The 19,034-nt window shown below is 44.3% G+C and overlaps 1 non-coding gene across 1 annotated transcript; it reads right to left on the minus strand.

Moving 5' to 3' along the window:
- Positions 1–6,817: 6,817 nt before the first annotated feature.
- TRNAT-CGU (transfer RNA threonine (anticodon CGU)) lies at positions 6,818–6,889 on the minus strand. The gene has a single exon. It is a non-coding gene; the product is annotated as a tRNA-Thr (tRNA).
- Between the last annotated feature and the right edge of the window lie 12,145 nt (positions 6,890–19,034).

Raw genomic sequence — 19,034 nt, forward strand, 5'->3', positions numbered from 1 at the left:
ATCAGATGGAGTGTCAGGGTGCAGAGGTAGGCGGAGGGAAAGAGACCGAGGATGAGATGGAGTAATGGGTTGGAGAGGAAGGTGGAGGGAAAGGGAGAGACAGAGGATGAGCTGGAATGGAGAGGTATTTGAGTGACGGAGGTTTGAATTGGGGGGAGCGCAGCCTGATGGTATAGGACATGTGAGATTAGTTTATGCCCACCCTTTCCGGGATTGAGGCGGCTGGCTTTAAATAAATAGATAGTTAGATATTGCCTAATGCTTTTATAAAACATGACTATACTCCTTTCACCTTAACTTGACCTAGATTTTCGTCCTTTTGATGCTTATTTCACGAAGCTCACTGGTACAGTACAAAAAGACAATACTACAGCTCTACATTCTTTCCGTGGCACTTCTTCGTGACTATTATAGCATCATATTCATGTGTTAGTCTACTATTACAACTCAGCAATGAAGATGGTGATGGCGATTTTAGGCCAAGTTACTGTAAAATGAGTATAGCACAATTGACCCCTAGGAAAAGCTAAAGTAACAAGACTAATTAATTATTTAAGAACTTTATCTACCTATCTACTTATCAATCTACCTATCTCTTATCTGACGCCTTAATTGGCCACCAGTACAAGCATCGAGATAGTAAAAGAAGCCTTTGCCATCCGTAAAAAGTGCAGAGATGATTCATATAGCGAGGTTTTGGAACGCCTCGAGACAGACATTGAACAGTTTCAAAGTAAGGAGCCAAACTGGCACTCCAGGACGTGCTGTGCATATTATTGCAGTAAAACAAATTTGATGAGGTTACAGAAAAGAAGGGAAAAGGAATCAGCTGATAATTCTGACAGAGTCTGGTGTGGGCAGTACCTCAACAGGCATTTCTATCACTAGGCGTGCGGTGCCTGCAGTACAACGGGAAAAGTGTACATGTTGTCAGAAAAGACAAAAGAACCATATCGTTGCACCAAGTACTGACCAAAAATGCTGAAAGAAGCATTCAGTTGATTGCATCTCCTGATGAGAAGCTTCGATGTAGAATCGCTGGACTAGATATAATTGCATATGAAGCTGGGTATCATTCACCTTGTCTACTGAAGTGGTCCAGACATTACAAAGACTATATAGAACTCTCATAAAGTACTAAAACTGTTTTCAATAATGCCTTTGACAAAACGGTAGTGGAACTGGACGTCGGGTTTGCTGACTGGAGTCCATAATCGTTACCGCCAAATTCTCGCGGAATTGGAAACAACAGAAGTCTTCATCCACGACACAAGCTAAAAGATAAACTTTCGAGTCACAATGATAACACCATTCAATTTGTTCGACCGCTTGACAAGACTCAGTCGCCTTTGATTTTTCCCACAGAACCCACTGAAACTGCAGTTCAGGCACTGAAAATAACAACGGACCAGCTACATGAGGAGACAATCAAAGGTGAACTGCTACCTAATGATAAGCTGTGCAGAGTACAGTGTGTTAAAACCCAAACCCAGATTCTGCCAGCTTGAACAGCATTCAATCAGAGAGTATCTCAGGATGACTCACCTGAGACAACCGTAGGATATTTACCAATAATTCCAGCCTCCGTAACAGATTATGAAACGGTCTGGACAGCGATTCAACGGTGCAGAAGTATTGCCAAAAGACTGAACATACTGTACAGTACACTGTGATAACCTTTGATGAAGGTTTGTATTACAAAGCAAAAGAGTTTGTTTGGCTCCATACTGAGAAATGCCAACATGTAGTTCTACGCCTAGGAGGTTTCCACATCACTAAGAACTTTATGAAGGCCATAGGACAACACTTTCCACATGGTGGGCTTTCTGATGTGTTAGTTGGGGCAGGTGTATACAATGAAGCTACTGTTGCTAACATCATAGCAGGGAAATACTGGAATCGTGCAGTCCCATGTCACAGGCTTACCATGGAGGCCATGTGGAGAGTATACTGGCGCATATTCATGCAGTGGCTGCAAGACAAGGACTTAGAGCTTGATGACAAATTTACGGACCTTCTAGATACCATCATCCATGCCTTCCAGAAAAAGATACAGCGGATATCAAAGCAGCAACAGAGAAAATCTTGACATCTAAGGAAACTATGAGACTCCTTCTTACATCCTTTGAAGAAGAAACGCTGTCAGGCCCCACATCTAAATACTGGCTTCAGTACTTGGAACTGGTGCAGGCATTACTAGATTTTATTCGTGCAGAGAGAGAAGGCTCCTGGTCTTTGCATTTGTCATCTTTTGCTAAGATACGGCCATGGCTGGCAATATATGATCATATCAACTACTTCCGATGGGGCTCAGTATACATGACTGACATGCGTCAACTTAAGGTAACAGCTCCTGAGGTATGCAAGGAATTCATGAAAGGAAACTTTGTGGTCAAGCGAACCAAGAGAGATTTTCATCAGATATCAATAGACCAGGCTCTTGTGCATATCAATAAACTTGGGAAAGTTACTGGGGGCCTTATGGGCATAGGTAGAACAGACTCTGCTAGAGAAAGATGGTGCCTGACACACAACCACAGGACCCGACTGGTAGAAAGCACACGATCCATGCTTGGAATGAAGGAAGAGAAAGAGGGTGAGCACATTGAAGTAGGACAGAAGAGGCTCAGGCGTGATGAGGAAGATGTCCAGTTGTTGGCTGGCCAGTTTGAGTGCTGTCACGTCTTTGAGCATAGAGATCAAGACCTAATGTGTATAACTACCAATGATATTGCTCCCCAAGAAGTGAAACCTGGCATTTTGAGTGCAAGAAGTCGAGGACAGAAGATCCTTGAAGAATTTGTTGTTTAGCGTATTTCAAACGAAGACAGAGGAACACAGTTCTATGAGCGACTATCAAAACTGAATACCAAGATATTTGCATCCTTGTATGTCAAGCAACCTGCTTCAAAACGCACAAAACAAGCAAGTGTGAAAGCAGACCATGACTTGTTCCAAAGGGTTTTGACTGCTACTGAAAGTGGACGAAAAACTGACCTTGACAAGCTCTTACAGTCTGAACTAGCTCCTACCCCCCTCTCACTTGCTTGCCCAGACGGAAGTCTGAGGTCAACAGATAAAGCAGCCCTTGGGCGCATACTTGAGGAGGGGCATGGCCCAGCGAACCTTCCAGACAGGGAAAGTCAAACATGTTGTATTTTAGATGGAATGGCTTTGGTTCAAAGTATTGACAAACCGAAAAATGCTAAAACCTTGGAGACTTGGCGGATGTCTTTTTTCAAGCAGTCTACAGACACATTGAGGGTACTTGTACTAGGGTCGATGTAGTGTTTGACCATTACAAATCAGATTCAATAAAATCTAACACAAGAAATCCCCGGAGTGCATCCCACCAGAGACAAATCAGGTAAAAGATAGATAGCTCTGAAGTGCCACTACCAACACAGTGGGAATCTTTCATCCACCTGCCTGAAAACAAATCTGACCTCACAGCTTTCTTATCAAGTGAGCTTATTAACAGAAGTGCCATAGAATGTGATGGCGAAAAAAAAAAAAAAATCAAAACACCTGGTGGTTTTCAAGATATAGAAGGTGCCGAGTCTTCTACAGGCCAAGTTTCTGCATCCCTTAAATCAAACCAAGAGGAAGCCGACACTAGAATAATTCTACATGCTCTCGATGCAGTAAGATCTGGCATCAACAGACTTCTAGTATATTGCAGGGATACAGACGTTCTAGTCCTGCTCATTGACTTCTATCACATTATTTCGGCATAGGAAGTGTGGATGTGTGCTAGGACAAGAAATAATCCAAAGTACATATCTGTGCATTCAGTATACCAGACACTAGCACAAAATGTGTGCAGTAATTTGCCTGCTTTCCACTCGTTGACAGGGTGTGACACAACAAGTCAGTTTGCTGGGCATGGTAAGAAGTCTGCATGGAAGATCTTCCTGCAAAATCCTTCACTTTTGGAAGGATTAGGACATGGCATCCTGTCAGAGGACACAATGTCAGATGTTGAAAATTTTGTTGTAAAGCTCTATATGCCACCATCAGACTGGACATCACTTGATACCCTTCGTACTTGCCTGTTTAGACAAATATCCAGAGGCCCTACCATCAACACATGATGCCTTAGTGCAACATATGCTGCGGGCTAACTATCAGGCTCTCATATGGTACGAGTCCATCGAATCAAAACCTGAATTGCTTTCAGTACTGGAAAATGGGTGGGAACTGAATGACTCTGCACAGTTACAGCCCACACTGTTGAGCCAAGCAGCTATTCCACTGACATGTGTAGAGCTTCTTACTTGCACCTGCAAGACTCAATGTAGGAGAATTACTTGCACATGCAGAAGGAGCCAGCTAATGTGTACACGGGCATGTGGATGTCATGAAGAAGAAGAACAATAAGAACATAGTGCCAAAATCCAGCTCAGAGCCGGATCATCGGCTACAAGTTGTGTATATTGGGCGGGCCGTCAACACCGACGCGGCGTGGGTATTGAAATGTATTAACGGAAGAGATATATTACAAGCGTGACTACTGAAATAGGGAACGGAATTAAATACTGGAAAGAATATCAATAGAGGTAAGGAAGACGTGATATTACGGAAGGAAAAATACGGTTATTCTAGGAGGAAGTCCTCAAGAAGGGGGGCACGTCGAAGGTGAGTCAAGAAAAGAAAAGCAACACGGTGCTGTGAAATATAAAAAGGACAGTCAAGGACAAGGGAGTACTGATTGATTCCTCACATAAAATTCACCAACATACAAACCAGAATATTATCGATAACATAACCACCTGCCAAGCAGACATTAACACTCTCGCTAGGGTTTCAAAATCCTGGGGTTTATCCATGAATACTGACAAATGTGTACACCTGAGATTTACCTGTAAAAATTTCCCATGGGAAGAACTTGTCGTCTCTGACATGTGCTACCTGAATGATCTACCTATTCCCCAGAGAAACTCTGTATCTGACCTGGGAGTAGTGATTGATTCCTCACTTAAATTTCACCAACATATTTCAAACTTGGTTCATAAAGCTGGAGCTCTGTCGAACAGAATTCTGAAGTCCACAGTAAATCGCGATGCCTTATTCACGATCCCCCTATATATCTCCCACACCCGTCCATTGCTGAAGTACTCCTCGTCGTTTGAAATCTGGGATACATAGGCGACCTTAGGCTGCTGGAATCAGTCCAGCGACGTTGGACAAAGTCTATACAGGGGCTTGAAAACCCTGACTATACAAGCAGAGTGAGCGCTCTGAACTTATTCTCCGTTCAGGGGAGACTGCTTCGACATGATATCATCAAATACTGGCAAATATTTCATGGAAACTCCTCTTTGACCCCAGATGATCTATTTGTCCGTCCTTTTTGCCCTACTACTCAGGAACACCGGTTCAAGATTGTCCACTCCCGATGTCAACTTGACATGCGTAAGAGATTCTTCAGTATCAGATGCGTACCTCTCTGGAATTCCCTGCCTGACTGTTGTTTCTGTTCAGGACCTAACTTCTTTTAAAGCAGCTCTCACTCCCCATCTCGGCGACTCCATGTCCCAATTCCATTAACTATTGTGATGATATTATTTCTCTCCTGCCCTATTGCTGTCTGCCCCTACCCCCCCCCCCCACTTCACACTTCTGCAAGTAGTTACTCCTCAGCTGCAATGGTGCACCTTGCAGCCTATATCTTTGCTTTGCTCTTTCTTACTTATTTCTTATTTTCCGTGGGCTGGCGCATCAGGAGTGGTTGGCTTCTGCGGGCCCTTCCTTTGGGCGGACTCAGAGTCCGGGAAGCCCACCACGTAAGATAACCAGGTAAGGAAAATATGGCGTATGGACAGGAGGGTATTGCAATGAGTGCAGAGGGGAGGGCGGTCACCGGACATCAAGTAAGAGTGTGTAAACCTAATGTGGCCAATTCTATGACGAACTAAAGCAGTCTCCCATCCCCTATTACAGTGGGAAGGGGTCAACCTGGGAGAAATAAAGGATTTAACAACACCGAGTTTATTATTAGTGACAGAGTCCCAGCAAGACTGCCACCGATGTTTTAGGAAGGAAGATAAGGCAGGATAGAAATCAGAGACTGGAATGAGTCAGGAAGGAAAAGCATCTCTGGCAACAGCTGTGCAAGCCAACCGATCAGCACGTTCATTGCCTGCGATATACAGTACGTCCTGGGACCCAGCAAAACTGGACAGATTTATGACGAGAAGAAGCACGCATCAACCATTCTAAAGTCCCGTCCAGACGATCGAGCAATGCCCGCGGGCACAAGCGAGCAGTTTGCCTGTTGACGGGCTCACCGCTTGTGCCCGCGGGCAAATGCGTAAATTGCCCGTGGCAATTTACACATTTGCCCGCGGGCACAAGCGGTGAGCCCGTCAACAGGCAAACTGCTCGCTTGTGCCCGCGGGCATTGCTCGATCGTCTGGACGGGACTTAAGATACGGAGCAAGGGGTGAGAAGTAGATGGCGACTGAAGAAGGGACAGAGCATCAGAAGAATCAGAGAATATCACAAATGAGGAAGAGGAGCAGCGACAAATATACCGCAACGCAAACAAGACGGCATACAACTCGGCCGCTAAAACACTCGCACATGCAGGAAGGCTAAAGCAATAAAAGGTGTCAGGAAAGGGAACTGCGAACCCGACACCTTCTGGGGTTTTGGAACTATATGTGTATACAGAGACTGCAGAAGAATGGTGGGAAAGATGGTCTAAAAATCGGGAACGGAGAATGGGAGAAATGGAGTTCCCCCGAGCTAAGCCCTGTATTGGACTATATAGCCCCGCTAGGGTTACAGGGGCGAGCTACCACTCCTGGCACGGTAGCCCGGGCGAGGCTCGAACTCGCAATCCCCCGATTACGAGTCCGGCGCGCTACCACTGTGCTACCGCGCCCCCAAAGGGAACGGAGAATGAGGGAAGAAGAATTGGACTTGGAATACGGGAAAATGGAGAGACAAACGCTGGGGCGCGGAAGAAGTATTTGGGGGGGGGAGACTCACGCGGAAAAATAAAACATTACTGATATGCTGGGCGTTTTTAGGGCGGCTTCCCGTCCTAAGAAGGCCTAAGCTGTAGCTGGGTTCCCTTTCTAGAACGGAGCTTTGACACAATATGAGAGGAACAGGGCATAAAAACACAGAGCAACAACCTTACAAGTATATTGCCAAATTCTAGATACAAAGCTAGACTTTATCCGAAGACAAGTAACTTGGACTGGACAGGTGTTTATAAGTTAAAAGTATCTCGCAAGATACCGACAGACAGGCTACCAGACACTGCTCTTGAGTTGTGACTATACTCTTTTCTAGGGCTGCTGGTCTCTCCCCTAATTTCTAAACTGTCCCGCGGTATGCACTGGTGGTGTCTTTTCTTACTTCTCACTATGTGTTGGCTGCTTTACCACTGTTACTGCACTTTAATTTCCACAGTCACTGCACTAGTCACTTTCACTTTCATTCGCGGGCAGAAAGAGAGAGATCACGGTCACTATAGGGATATGGGGGGGAGGCAGGGCCAACCAGGGGCGGCTCACAAGTGGCAGCCTGGCGGTGGCAGTGCCTCTTCAGGTGCACTCTTGGTGAGGGGCCATGGGACTACCCGTGGGGACGTTGTCCTCCAGGAGGGGTTGCGGTCAGGTGTGTGGAAGGGACCCGCACCGGAGGGGCTCGGTACTGGAGTCTGGCCCTCGGGACTGGGGCCGAAGATTCTGTTAGGATGGTGCCACTCCTCTGGACTGGAGAGGTCGTGCTCCGGGGTGCCCGGGGCAGCATGGAGGACCTGCCGACTGCGGTCTCGCTCCCGCTGCTTCGCCGTCAGGGTAGGGCTGTGGAGTTGCGGGCAGCAGGATTCCGACAGGTGTGGGTCTCCCTCTGGTGCCAGCTGTATGGAGTGTAACCCCGGGGTCAAGACGGGTTCTCTCCACCAGTCCTGGTGTTCCTCCTGGAGATTGCCTCGGGTAGGGGAGCCAAGGGTGGGACTCACTGTGTCACCGGAGGGGCGGCTCGAACAGGGGTCTCCCTCGGGTTGTGGTTACAGGGGGCGAGGGGCTTTTGAAATGCTCCTCCCTGGCATGGCTACTGGCCGTCGCCAAGGTCCCTTGGGCAACGAGAGGAGGGCAGCTACAGGCCGTCCCTTTCCCATCGGTGTAGCAACCGGCCATCACCGGGGCCCGACTCCCTGACAGGGTCGCAGGCGAAGTGCAGCTACCGGCCGTCACCTGCCTGCAGGTGTGGCTGCAGGCCATTGCCAAAATCCCATATGAGGGGAGACGTGCTGGTGAAGAGCGGCTACAAACCCTCCCTTGCCTGCTGGCACAGCTGCCGGCCATCACTGGTGTCATGCCCCTCAAGGCAACTGCAGGAGAGAGGGCGTACCTCTCTCCCCACATGCAGCAACCGGCCGTCACGGGTTCTGCAGGGGGTAATAGCAGCACTAGGAGCGGCTACTGGCCGTCTCTTTAGGGCACGGCTACTAGCCGTCGCTGTTGCATGACTATAGGCCGTCGCTGTTGCATGACTATAGGCCGTCACAGATGCATGGTTACTGGCCGTTGCTTTTGAGGCACGGCTGCAGGCCATTGCCTGAGATGTGTGGCTACCGGCCATCACAGGTGCATGGCTACTGGCTGTTGCAGGGGCATGGCAACTGGCTGTTGCAGGGGCATGGCAACTGGCTGTTGCAGGGGCATGGCAACTGGCTGTTGCAGGGGCACAGCAACAGGCTGTTGCAGGGGCACAGCTACAGGCCGTTGCAAGGGCATGGCTACAGGCTGTTGCAGGGGCACAGCTACAGGCCGTTGCAAGGGCACAGCTACAGGCCATTGCAAGGCCACGGCAACAGGCCATTGCAAGGCCACGGCAACAGGCCATTGCAAGGCCACGGCAACAGGCCATTGCCTTAGATGCGCGGCTACCGGCCATCGCTGAGGTGCTGCTTGGAGCTGGTTTTCTAGCTCCACCCCAATCCCGATGCAGGCTGGGTCGGTGAAAGGGTAATGCACCTGGACTGAAGTGTTCATGCCAGGTGCATCCTGGGGAACAGGGGCGCGCAGCTACATGCGACTTACGTCCATATCGTACAGACGTCCCGCGCGCTCGGTCTACCCCTCCGTTGTTGCCTCCTGGGGGTGTCGTGATTCCTTCTGTTGTCGTCTTTTCAATTACCAACGGCAAGGGAGGAGTGTGAGAGGAGGATATGAGCTCGAATTGCAAAGGTGGTTTGATCCTAGGTGTGAGGAAAGGGTGTTCAAATCAGGGCTGGGGGGAAGCAGAGAAGAGGTATTAGTGATGCAGTGCAACTTAGCATAGGTACGAAGAGAAAGTGAAGCACAGCAGCGGTAAAGTGAAGGAACTTATTCAGCACAGAGACTTTCAACTGGGGACGATTTAATAGCGCCAATAACCAGACGCAAACCGTGATGATGCACAGAATCAAGTTGTTGGAGGACAGTATCTGAGGAGGAAGAATAAACCTGACAACCACAATCAAGTCTGGAGAGAAAAGAAACAGTATGGAAGTGATGGAGAGTAGCTCGATCGGCACCCCACGACACGCGAGACAAAGTTTGTAGGAGGTGGAGGCGCTGCAAAGCTGAAATTTTTAAGGAGGCGATATGGTCCTTTCAAGTAAGACGAGGGTCAAAAATAAGGCTAAAAAAGGAAGCTGAGGTTTTGTTTGGGAAATGAGAGCCATAAGGAAAAAAAGGCGGTTGAGGAATAAGATGATAGTGGGTAAAAGTGAAAGCATAAGACTTGAGAGGAAAGAATCGGAACCATGGGTAGTAGCCCACTCTGAGGCAGCAGAAACCTCACGTTGAATAAAAGCATCATGGACAGAGATGTCAGAATTTGAGGCATATATTGCAAAGTCATCCACATATAAAGAAGAGCGAACACCAACTGGGAGTCAAGAAACAATCCCATTAATTGCCAATAAAGAGAGTAGTGCTAAGAACACTGCCTTGAGGAACACCTTCATATTGTGGGAAGGGATCGGAATAAGTATGCTGAACACAGACCTGACACTGAGATAGGAATGAGGCCGAGTGACTGATGGGATACCGAAACATAAAGGCAGGGTTTAGGAGGTCACTTAAAGTGGGTTTTTGAGATAGGAAGCAGAGGGGAAAGAGGAAAGTTGGAGACAGGTAGTAGCAGTACACCAGTAGAAGCAAAGTAACCCTGTTCTGTTCAGTCCTTGTGGTAAACACACTTCCCCACACCTTACTGTGGTGCAGTGCTGTGTAGGTTTGGTTTCTGGATGGACACTGTAGTTACATCTCTCCACCCAGTTAACAGGGGCACAATGGTAGGCTGCAAATCACCATGTTTGTGTATTTGGTTATATGGTTACTATCCAGTACTGTAAATGGTTCCTGGGTTATAGGAAACCATTTAGCTTGCCACTCAGAGTACAATCACCTAAAGGCAGCACTACAATGAGTGAGTGGATGATGGGTGCCCCCACCTATCATCAGGAGGAGATGGGTAATAAAAAGTACACACAGATTTTTATTAAAGATTTTCAGCCATTTTTCAGGGCAGAATAAAGCAAAACTTACATATACAAGTACTGTAAAGTAAAACAAGTGTCTGAATAAAAACTCATAGAGACAGTTCAGTGAATGGTTTACTTACACTAACATACAGAATGTGGCATATTATAAAGAGAAGTGATATTTTAATCCACGACTGATCATGAAAAAATGTAAATATATGCACTAAAGTACTATATTTTGATTTCAGTAAGTTTATACAGTATCACAAGTCATGGATCATATCGTATCGTTTATAAATTCTCCAACATGCAGGCATGCAACGGCCTTGGTCACCTACCTGCAGCTCTGCATGCTGCTCGATCTCTGGCGGCCTCCCTATTTAGTTTCATAAACACTTTCTGCACACAACTCATATCTTATGTGGGAAACCAGCATATCAGCTTTATAGGTACCAATGCAGCTTTAACTATTTTTGTGATTTTTATTTCAGGTTCCAGAGGTGGCTGGAGGATTTTCTACCATGTATTTTATTCTTGTTATATCCACATCATTTCATTCAGCTCTGAAGTGACTTTTCCAACTGTGAGGTGGTTGGATACAGCCTTTATTAACCTTTTACTAAATGCAATGTTCATTTTGCCTGAATAAAATCATGTAGTAAAAATAATATAATATACATCCTTGGGCTAAAGCAGCATATGAAAGTGGAGTAAAGTTATCATCATCATCATTGTCACCACCACCATCTCCACCACCATCACACCAATCACCATCTCCACCACCATCACACCAATCACCACCACCACCACCATCACACCAATCACCACCACCATCATCTTTACATTAATCTCATCCTAAAACTGTATTGTATTTTCTTTATGCTACCTTCATATGACTTTATTCAGTGATCATGAGGCCATTGTACATTGAGGGGTTTGATACAGCTGTCATTAACCCCTACCCTACTTGGCTGTTCCCTTCACTTTATTAAAAAATGATGATGATGATGATGTGACGATGATGATGATGATGACGATGATGATGATGATGATGATGATGACGACAATGATGATGATGACGATGATGATGATGATGATGATGATGATGATGACGACAATGATGATGATGATGACGATGATAAATGAAGTACAGCAGAAAATATACCTTCTAATGAGCAAATGTTCAATTACAGCTGTCATTAACCCCTACCCTACTTGGCTGTTCCCTTCACTTTATAAAAACTTGAAGATGATGATGATGTGACGATGATGATGATGATGACGATGATGATGATGATGATGATGATGATGATGGTGATGATGATGATGATAAATGAAATACAGCAGAAAATATACCTTCTAATGAGTAAATGTTCAATTACTGCAAGACTATAGTTTGTTCAAATTCACCTGACAAAGATCCCTAACCACTTTCAGCTCAGTTCAAGGCCAAATGTAGCCAGAATTCATGATTATTTTGACTAGTAACCAAGGAGACTCACTCTTACTTCACACCCAAGATTAATCAAATTCACACAACTGTAAGTATTCAAGTTAATGGACAAATGTAGTCAGAATGGATGATAATTTTGACCAGTAACCAAGGAGACTCACTCCTACTTCACACCCAAGACTTATCAAAGTGCACACAACCATAAGTATTAAAGTTCATGGCCAAATGTAGCCAGAATGGTAATTTTGACTAGTAACCAAGGAGACTCATTCCTACGACTTATCAAATTTCATACAACCATGGGTAAGTACAGTATTCAAATTGTGAGACATCTAGTTTCCTCAGATATATACTATGGATGATAATTTTGACTAGTAACCAAGGAGACTCATTCCTACCTCATACCTACAACTTATTTAACTCCACACAACCATGAGTAAGTATTCAAGTTATTTAAGTCACCTAGTTTCCTCAGCTATATACTATGGATGATAATTTTGACTAATAACCAAGGAGACTCACTGCTACCTCATACCTACAACTTATCAAACTTCTTCCCTTCCCCTGGCCCAGCTCCATACCCTTCTGTTCACTAATATCACAGCCAATTTTACATCACCATCATTTCATTCTGTCAGTCTGTTTTTATCTGACATATATTAACTCCATTTAGCTCAGTTTAATGCCAAGTATAATCAGACTGGAGGGTTCATTTGACTAGTAACCAAGCAGACTCATTCCTGCCTCTCTGTAAGCTCATCAAATTTCACTGTGTTCAAGGCTGGTATGCTCGTCAGTGAAGGAAGTTCCTAACACCTTTGCCAAAGTGATTTATTTTGTTTGTTACACCTTACTGTCCTGTTCTGTTACATAAATCCTTCCAATATCACCAGACTCTGCATAAAGCTCCCTAACACCTTTGCCCAAGTGATTTATTATGTTTATTACACCTTACTGTCCTGTTTTTTATATAAATCCTTCCAGTATCACCATACACTGCATGAAGCTCCTTAACACCTTTGCCTAAGTGATTTATTATGTTTATTACACCTTACTGTCCTGTTCTGTTATATAAATCCTTCCAGTATCACCATACACTGCATGAAGCTCCTTAACACCTTTGCCTAAGTGATTTATTTTGTTTATTACACCTTACTGTCCTCTTCTGTGTTACAAAGATCCTTCCAATATCACCATACTCTGCATAAAGCTCCCTAACACCTTTTCCTAAGTGATTTATTTTGTTCATTACACCTTACTGTCCTCTTCTTTGTTACATAGATCCTTCCAATATCACCATACTTTGCATAAAGCTCCCTAACACATCTTCATTAGTGATTTATTTTGTTTATTACACCTTACTCTCCTCTTCAGTGTTACACAAATCCTTCCAATATCATCATACTCTACATAAAGCTCCCAAACACCTTTTCCTAAGTGATTTATTTTGCTTATTACACCTAACTATACTTTTCTTTGTTAAATAAATACTTCCAATATCACCATACTCTGCATAAAGCTCCCTAACACCTCTTCCTTAGTGATTTATTTTGTTTATTACACCTTACTGTCCTCTTCAGTGTTACACAAATCCTTCCAATATCATCATACTCTACATAAAGCTCCCTAACACCTTTGCCTAAGTGATTTATTTTGCTTATTACACCTTACTGTACTCTTCTTTGTTAAATAAATCCTTCCAATATTACCATACTCTGCATAAAGCTCCCTAACACCTTTTCTTAAGTGATTTATTTTGTTATTACACCTTATTGTCCTCTGCTGTGTCACAAAAATCCTTCTAATATCACCATACACTGCATAAAGCTCCCTATCACCTTTTCCTAAGTGATTTACTTTGTTTATTACACCTTACTGTCCTCTTCTGTGTTACATAAATTGTTCCAGTATCACCATACACTGCATAAAGCTCCCTAACACCTTTTCCTAAGTGATTTATTTTGTTTATTACACCTTACTGTCCTTTTCTGTGTAACAAAAATCCTTCCAGTATTACCAAACTGCAGAAATAATGAACAAAAGGATATTAACCTCCCATATCCAAAAATAAATTGCTATGGAAGAGGTGTTAGGAAGCTTCCATAACCAGTGAGATATGAGTCCAAGTTACAAGTGACCCGGTGCCATCTGATGAAATAATAATGTCACTAATAACTCTCTCATGCTCAGGACAACTCCAGTATTTTATTCCAGCTAAAATTAGATAGGAGTCAGAGGAGAATATTAAATACCTATCCAGTTACTGTCTTTATAAAGGATATGTCGGTCATAATAGAACCTCCAGTCGTTCCTGTCCCTACTCAGTGACAACCCATTCAACATTATATACTACACTACTTTGTGAGAGAGTGAGAGACTGATGAGGAGAGTGTATGTGAGTGAGGAGGAGGAGGGGAGAGGGAGGGGGAGGCCAAGGATGAGATAGAGGGATGGAGTGGAGAGGTACAGTATATGAGAGAAGGGGGTGTGAGCTGGAAGCAGGGCAGTGAAATGGCGGGGGACAGGGCGACATGGAGGCAATTTGTTTGTGGCCACCCCTTATGAGATTAAGGCATCTGGCAATAGATAGATGGACAGACTACTTTGTTATATCAGCCTGAGTGTGTTTATATTGGTTGATATAAGGGATTGGTATAACAAAAGCAAGTCTGTGCATCTGTCTCCATTCAGTAACACCCTCTCCTTCCACAACACACCATCCTCCATCATATACTACACTACCTTGTTAAATCCCTCTATCTAAACCCACCATCCTGTCTAAAACTCACTACAAAACCCTGTACACCTGCACACCATACACAACCATGTCCATATCATCACTGGCTGCACCAATACCACCACCACTGCTCACTTATATTCTGCAGGTAAATTCCTCACTGATAAGGAGTATCTTGATATGAGAGGCACACAATTCTATGTAACAGAACCACACAATAATCTGTCACATAAAAATCATCCACACACACATTGCCAAGTCCTCTTCAATGACATCCTACCCCCAGACAATCATACACAAACAATGACTAAACACCTATAGATTCACTTCACATGCAGGGTAATAAACACCTTGGTCAGAACACTGTACTATACCCCCAAACATCCACCCATCAGAGGTACCATTAAACACAGCTAAGTTCCTCTATCTTGGCTTTTTGAGGACACCACCCACACCTAGTTCACATCAAGTGCCCTCTTTGGAAATTAGTCCCACATGACATAATGAGGAAGGGGTGTGTGAGCTGGGAGCAGGGCAGTGAAATGGAGGGGGACAAGGTGACATGGAGGCAATTTGTTTGTGGCCACCTCGTATGGTATTCAGGTGTCTGGCACTAGATACAGATAGATAGACTGCAAAGGCACATGGCACATAAACACAAACATCAAAGGCGTAGGGAACCCATGGGACAATCCGACAGAGGCAGCTGTTTGACTGTGATTGACGGGTATGCTCGATCAGACAGACCAGGGTTAAGCAACAACACCAGCAACTACCACTACTACTACCACCAGTCACTGATCTGTTATATGCTCTGTGTCTTTTTTTTTGTGATGCCTTTCTTCCATACAATACCACATCATCCTGCATCATACCCTCCTCACATAGCGATCAGTATACTTCATCTTCTCACAACATTTTCACTCTGATGGTAACTTCTTCCATAATTTAACTTAACCAAATTTAACCTCATCAAACCTAACTTAACCATGCTTAACATACTTTAACTTAACCAAATATACCCTAATCAAACCTAATTTATCTCAACCTACCTTCAAATTAGCTTAACTTTAACCTTACCTCATCCTACTTATTCTAAACCTACTTCACCCTTACCCTAACCTCACTTGCCTCACACTGTCTCTCAGGCCCCAGGAAACAGGGTGTTATTGGCGACAAAACACCAGTGATAAATTGGGGAAGGGGGAGCAAGGCAGTAGCAGACTACAGTAATAAGTAGCAAATATTCTTCAGTATTACATAATCTATATCTAACAAGTTTGATCACATATTGAAACAAAGAATAAACTGTATTGTCAGAATTATTATTAGTATTATGATTAAGGCACTGAATAGGGAGGCTGCCAGAGACTGAGCTGCATGGACAGCCACCATTAGGTAACTAAGGCAGACACATGCAACCATGCTGGAGCCTTTATAAACAATATGATATGATAAAATTATTATTTTACCAAGGATGGGTTGGGGTTACTGAGTATGAGTGAATGATCAGGGGCTCATAATGCTTCCTGGCACAAGGACCATAAGCTGTCTGTCCTGGGTTCTGCTGTTCATGTTTTAGCACAACAAAATAAAACATGTACCACTAACCTACTGGTAGAGTTGTGGCATTGGGATGCAGTGTGGTGTGTGTACTATGGCTGAAGATGTGACCAGAGGTAGTTCTATAATGAAAAGTGCTACCAGGGGCATGGGTCAGTCTATTATCCTTAAATGTTCTGGACTATGCCTGCCTAGCCATGGGCCCCCACACTTCAAAGGTGGTAAAATGGGACTGGTTGATTAAAGCTCATGTAATGCCAAGGGAAGTAGGCTGGTCATCTACCCTTATTCCCCTATGCTCTGAAAGGGTCTAGAGACAGCCAAAGATTTACCTATCCAGCAAAATGCAACCATGGAAACAGACTGGTGCCCTACACTTATATGTTGTGGACTAAAATAGCCTAGGTGTGGGCCCCTATACTCCAAAGGGGGTAATATGAGAGTGGTTGTTATAATTATCCTGAGCAAATTGAACAGCTTAATGAGCACTGTATCTTGTATTGTTAAAATAAGGGACTGAATAGGGAGGCTGCCAGAGATCAAGCAGTGTGCAGAGCCTCCATCAGGTACCAAGGTTGATACAAGCTAGCATGTTGGAGCCTTTATAAATCTATCTGTCTATCTATTGCCAGACGCCTCAATCCCGTTTGGGGTGGCCACAAACAAATCGCCTCCAAGTCGCCCTGTCCCCCGCCATTTCACTCCCTTGCTCCCAACTCACACCCCCCTCTTTCATATACCTCTCCACCCCATCTCTCCATCTTAACCTCGGCCTCCCCCTCCCTCTTTCCCCCTCCACCTCACTCACATACACTCTCTTCGTCAGTCTTTCACCCTCCATCCTCTCCACATGGCCAAACCACCTCAGTGTGTTCCTCATAACGCTTCCTATCACATCCACATCAACACCACAACGCTCCTTTATATCCTCATTCGTCAGCCTGTCTCTCCATGTGACTCCACAGGCTCCTCTTAAATAACTCATTTCCACGGCTCTCACTCTTGACTTGTGTCCTTCCAACAACGTCCAAGCTTCACTTCCGTACGTTAGAGTTGGTATTACAATACTGTCACGAAGTAACTTTTTCACTTCCATGCTCACTTCCCTGTTTCTTATCACTGCTTTCAAAGAACCAGCAACCTTTCTTCCCTGCTGTACCCTTTCAAGCACTTCACCCTCCAAACCTCCATCCTTACTCATCACACTACCCAAGTACTTAAACGTACTCACATTTTCCAATTCCACACCATCCAACCTCGCTGTACATTCACTGACTTCACCTCTCTCAAAGACCATCACTTTACTCTTCCCTACATTCACCTTTAGATTCCATTTCTTACACACTCTCTCAAACTCATCCACCAAGCCTTGCAGCTCCCCTTCGTCTTCACTCAACAACACGGTATCATCTGCAAACAACAGTACAGGGAGTTTCCAAACACTATCCTCTTTCACCAGGGCCACTCCAACATCCACTACCCTACCTTGTACCTCTTTTATTACCCCATCCATGTACAGATTGAACAACCATGGAGACATGACACATCCCTGTTTCAACCCAACTTTCAAAGAGAAAAATTCACTTAGTTCACCATCCACACGCACTGCAGCCTTCGCACCATCGTACATACTCTTCACAGCATTCAACAACTTCCCATCTATTCCATATATTCTTAACACTTTCCACAATCCTTGTCTATCCACCCTGTCATATGCTTTCTCCAAATCCATGAAAGCCGCATACAACTTCTTTCCCTTCTCTAGAAACTTTTCCACTAAAGATCTGAGAATGAATATCTGATCTACACAACCTCTTCCCTTCCTAAAGCCTCCCTGTTCTTCTCCAACCAATTTCTCTGTTCTTTCTCTAACTCTGTCAATAAGTATCCTACCATACACTTTTCCTATTATACTAAGAAGACAAATGCCCCTATGATTACCACACACTTCTTTTTCCCCTTTTCCTTTGTACAAGGGAATAATTATACCTGACTTCCAATCCTCCGGGACTCTACCTTCCTCCCAGGCCAATCTGCACATCTTCCACATCCATTCTACTACTATCTCTCCCCCATGCTTCAGCATTTCACCACACACTCCATCAATTCCTGGGGCTTTCCCTGATTTAACTTTCTTCATTGCTTCCACAACTTCTATCCTACTGATTTCTTCCTGTAAAATGATATGAATATAATATTTTAAGATTGTCCCTGGGCAATGCAACCCCTTCACCACAAGCTGTCTCTACAAAGCTGAATTAATTATTTGATGGGAGAAAGAGGTACTGTAGGTTCTGCAGAACCTTCATGTGGTGGCACTGTTATAACCAGTCAGAACCACTGCCCATTCATAACCTGTTCCCCACAATGTGTTTATACAGTACTGAAATGAATTATTGGTTGGTGTTGGCTGGAACCACTGCCCATTCACAGCCCCCTCACCACAAGGCATCTATATAGAATGGAACTATGTCAGTGATGGCAACAAAATCACTCTCTCCACACCCCCACACTAATTGGTTTATGGTGTCTTTCATGGCAAATAAAATCCCTTGGTGTTACCCATAACAAAATACCATAAGACATTTGAGGGACACAAGTACTATTTTTAACCTATTAATACCACAGGGGGGGACTGTAGTATATTATTACAAGCATTATTTTGCATTTAACATTAATACTCCCTCTTTTAAGTGTAATGTTTGTTGTATTTTACTTTGGATAATGCCTCATGAGTTTATCTGCCTGAATTCAGTCTATATTTACTGTAAAGCCAACAAATGGATGCC

The sequence above is a fragment of the Coenobita brevimanus genome, unplaced genomic scaffold (genome assembly GCF_032717465.1).
Source record: "Coenobita brevimanus isolate Jiangsu-jjx unplaced genomic scaffold, ASM3271746v2 jjx.HiC_scaffold_1775, whole genome shotgun sequence".
Lineage (NCBI taxonomy): Eukaryota > Metazoa > Arthropoda > Malacostraca > Decapoda > Coenobitidae > Coenobita > Coenobita brevimanus.